The 4,558-nt window shown below is 53.3% G+C and overlaps 1 protein-coding gene across 2 annotated transcripts in view; it reads left to right on the top strand.

The window, feature by feature from the left end:
* Rfx2 (regulatory factor X2) overlaps positions 1-4,558 on the top strand; it is a 67,995-nt gene that overhangs the window by 209 nt on the left and 63,228 nt on the right. The gene's annotated exons all lie outside the window — the stretch shown is intronic.

Here is a 4,558-nt window from a genome sequence, read left to right as displayed (position 1 = left end):
GTGACCGACGCCATCCGGCCCGGCCGGGGCAGTGCGGGGTGTGGCTGGGGGGGGCAGGGGACCCCGCTCGGAGATGGGGGGGCGTCGCGGGTCGGGGAGCACATCCGACCGAGCACCCCACGCCTCCGAGGTACCGCGTCCCGGGGCGAGGGGGAACCTCGCCTCTTGGTCCGGTTGAGTTTGGGGGGGGCCCCCTCTGGCGACGCCCCCTTCCTCTTGTGAACCCCAGTGGCGGACGCACGCGTCGCTTCACTTGTTAGAAAACTTCCCGAAGTGAGGGGCGCTGAGGGGGGACCCCCTCTTGGCGTTTACGCTCACACGCGCCGAATTGGGGGCGCTCAGGAGCCCCCCCCTCACTCTCCATCCACAGTCTCCAAAGGTGGGGGGTTCCTACTTGGATCTCTCCATGTCGGGGCTCGCGAGGTCCCCCCGCTCCTACCCCGAAAAACGCCCTGCCTGGGGGTTCCCCGGAACCGACTGTTCACTCCCAAATCTTGAACTGAGTGAGGGGCGCCCGGAGATCTCCTCTCACAGAGCGCCCCGAGTTTCCTGAAATTGGGGCGCCCCACGGGGGAACCCTTGTGTCGAGAGCCTCAAGCTCCCCCAGTGAAGGAGGGGCGCTCTTCTCGTTTTGGCCGCTCATTCCTAGTTTTGGGGTACCCCAGGAGCTACCTGTTTTAGGGGGTCCCTGGAGCTCCCTTTCTCACTCTTTGACCAAAAAGAGATTTGGGGTGTCCCAGAAGCTACTTTTTCCTTTGGGCCATGGGGCATACTCAGGGTTTTTTGGGGGGGGTTCCTCCCTGGAACCCCTCTTCTCACTCGTTGATCAAGAAGTCAGTCCCCGACTCCTCTCATCCCCAAGTTCCCTGAAAATCGGGCTTTCCGGGAACCCCTCTCTCACCTTTTCACCCCAAACCCTCGGCGTTGTGTGTGTGGGGGGGAGGGGGGGCTCCTGGGGCTCCTCGGCGCCCCCTTCCCGCTGTTCACCCCACATCCCTGAGTCTGGGGGGACCCCGGCCCGCCGGTGCTTCGCGCGCCCCTCCCCGCGGCCCCCCGGCTTTGCCTGCGCTGGGAGCCGGGAAAGTTTCTCCGAGGGGCTTGAGAACAAAACAGAATCCCGAACTGTTTATTAACGAAGTGTTTGTGTTAAAGACAGCCGCCTGGGGGCGGGGGGGGGGGCTCTCCCCCCTCCCCTCCCTCCCTCCCCCCTCCCCTTCCTCCCTCCCCCCTCCCCTCCCCTCCCTCCCTCCCCTCACCCCTCTCCCCCCTCCCCTCCCCCGCGGTGCGCGCGCCCGGCTTCGCCCCCACCCCGCGCAGCCCCGCGGCACCCCGAGTCCTGTTTACCCCGCCGCGGCCGGGCGGGGCGCAGCCTCCCGCTCCGCTCGCCAAGCTGGCTTTTCCCACCCCAGTGGCTATTTCCAGCCCCCTCCGGCCCCCCACGGCCAGGCAGACACCACGCTAAGGGGGCGGTCCGCCTTCTTATTTTAACCTCGCGCTCTCAGCCCGGTGGGAAAGGAGGGAACAGGGCGGGCGGGGTGCAGCACCGCCCTCCAGGTCGCATTCCTACTTGGGGTGTTTTTAGTTCGGTCTCTGCTTCCCCCCCCCCCCACCTCCTTTATTTTTGTCCTTTGGCCACCAAACAGCACAGGACTTGATGGTAGTTTCTCTCCGGCCAGCTTATCCCCACCCCCCCTCCACCCCCAAAATAGGGTAGTAACAGCAGGAATAATACTCATGATATGATGTGGCTGTAATTATATATAATAGATAGCCGATATTATTACATGATTATGTGGTACAATATGTTGTGATTATGTATATAAGATGCAATAATATATAATTGTACATAAATATAATAACGGCACATATAAATTTGTAGACTGTGTCAAATATATTTGTGTGTGTGTGTGTGTGTGTGTGTGTGTGTGTGTGTGTACTGGAGTTTGAACTCAGGGCCTGGGTGCTGCCCCTGAACTTTTTTGCTCAAGGATGGCACTTTATCATTTGAGCCACAGGGCCACTTCCCTTTCTGGTGTTTGATTGGAGATAAGAGTCTCCCCCACTTTCCTGCCCAGGCTGGCTTTGAACCATGAACCTCAGATCTCAGCCTCCTGAGGAGCTAGAATTACAGGCATGAGCTAATGGCACCTGACACGTAATACATTTTTAAAAAGGGAAGTGAAATAAAGGCATTCTCGGACCAATGATGATAGTAATCACCCAGCACCTCACCAACATAAACTTAACAAAAAAAAAAAATCGTGTTTCCCTGCTGTGCAACAGCACATGCCGGGTTACATGGGCCCAACTCCTTGGTCCTCAACAAGGAGAGAGGGACTCCTTGTCCCACACAAATCTGAAGATGTGACTACTCACCCCAAGTCAGACTCCTGGGAGAGGACTTGCACTTCTTCACCTAAAGCAGCAGCACTCCTTCATCCACAGGCTTCTCACACAGTCTTGGAGGAGCCTTACTGGAGGGCAGTGTGGCCTGGTACTCAACCTCCTGTGTATGTGCACACACGTGCGCGTGCGTGCGTGCGTGCATGCGCGCGCACAGGCCAGTCCTGGAGGTTGAACTCAGGGCCTGTGTGCTGTCCTTGAGCTTTTTCACTCAAGGCTAGCACTCTACCATTTGAGCCATAGCTCCACCTCTGGCTTTTTTGTGATTCATTGGATATAAGAGTCCCATGGATTTTCCTGCCTGGGCTGGCTTAGAATAGTGACCCTCACATCTCAGCCTCCAGAGTACCTAGGATTGCAGGAGTGAGCCACTGGTGCCCAGTTGGAGCATCTTTATGTCCAAATTTGGATGGGGAAGGAATTCTGAAATCATTCACCCCACAACAAACCAATGCTAAATTATGCTGTTCCTTCCTTTGAAGGGCGACTCTCAGAGGATGGGATGGCAGAGTTATTAATGACCGGTGACAGTCAAGTCCTTGGAAACAGTGGCCCTTTGCTTTCTGAGGAGGGGCACATGGAACTGAAGCTGTGTTTGTAGAGGGGTTTCCCATCTTTCAGCAGTGTTTTTGCCTTAGTCCCCTGGCAGGAGGAGGCTGTGCAACCCATATGCATGTGCTGGCCATAGCCGGGGTGCCTGTCCTTACCGAGGTCTCATCCCAAGTTCCTCAAGTGTTACGGTTAATATTTACCAGAATTTAACTTTAATCAACACTACACAGTAAAATTTTGATTCTTGTGAGGCATTTAGTGGCTGCTAATTTTTCACTTGTAAATCATGTTATATACATACACAGGGTTTGAACTCAAGACCTCCCACTTACTAGGCAGGTCTCCCAACCCCTTTTTGCTGTTGCTATTTTTGACATAGGCTCTTGAATTTTTATAAAGGGCTGGTTTCAGACTTCAACCTCCTAACGGTTACCTTCTTTGCACCTGGGACCACAGGCACATCAGGTTGTGTTGCTCATAAAGTGTCTCCAAATACAAAATAATCCCCAGTGTTTAGAGTTTTCTGGATTTTAGTACTGTTCAAAGGGTAAGGTTTTGCATATCATTTAAAAAGGCATTTGAGGGCTGGGAAGATGGCTCAGTGGTAGAGCGCTTGCCTTGCATGCCTGAGGCCCTGGGTTCGATTCCTCAGCACCACATAAGCAAAATTAAAAAAGCCGGAAAGCCGGAAGTGGAGCTGTGACTCAAGTGGTAGAGCACTGGCCTTGAGCTGAAGAGCTGAGGGACAGCGCCCAGGCCCAGAGTTCAGGCCCCACGACCGGATCCAAAAACAACAAAAAAAAGGCATTTGACTCCATCTCTGGAATTCAAATGATGACATGCCCCCTCCACAGACCATGTTAGCATTATTAGTGTATATACTTGTTGGATGGATGGTTGGATGGATGAATGGGGGGGCGGATGGCTGGATGGATAGGTGGATGGATGGATAGATGGCTGGATGGGTAGATCAGTGGGTAGTCAGGTGGATGGATGGATGGATGGATGGATGGATGGATGGATGGATGGATGGGTAGATGAATGGGTAGGTGGATGAATGGGTGTGTGGATGGCTAGATAAACAGGTGGATGGATGGATAAGTGGTTAAGTAGATGAGTGGACGAGTGATTAGATGGATGGATGGATGGATGGATGGATGGATGGATGGATGGATGGATGGATGGATGGATGGATGGATAGATTGGTAGATGACATGTATGTTGGGAATTAGAAAATTAAAAACACAGCTAGGCACCGGTGGCTCACACCTATAATCATAGCTACTCATGAGGCTGAGATTTGAGGATGGAGAATCAAAGCTACCTCGGGCAGGGAAGCCTGTGAGACCCTTACCTCCAATAAACTACTCAAAAAAGCCAGAAGTGGCACTATTGTTCAAGTGGTAGAGTGCTCACCTTGAGCAAAACAAGCTCAGGGACAGCACCCAGCCCAGATTTTAAGCCCCAGAACAGGCAAAGAAGAAAAAAAAAAAAAAGAAAGAAAAGAAAATTAGGAACACTCACTTCCATGTTTCTTATTACCCTCAAAACCACCATGTGGATTTTTATTTTCTGCTGTGCTGGGGTTTTTCCTCGTGTCTTG

Source organism: Dipodomys merriami, unplaced genomic scaffold (genome assembly GCF_024711535.1).
Source record: "Dipodomys merriami isolate MVZ:Mamm:240054 unplaced genomic scaffold, mDipMer1.0.p SCAF_70, whole genome shotgun sequence".
Classification (NCBI taxonomy): domain Eukaryota; kingdom Metazoa; phylum Chordata; class Mammalia; order Rodentia; family Heteromyidae; genus Dipodomys; species Dipodomys merriami.
The sequence above is the reverse complement of the archived record's forward strand: the minus strand, read 5'-3'. Positions and strand labels throughout refer to the sequence as shown.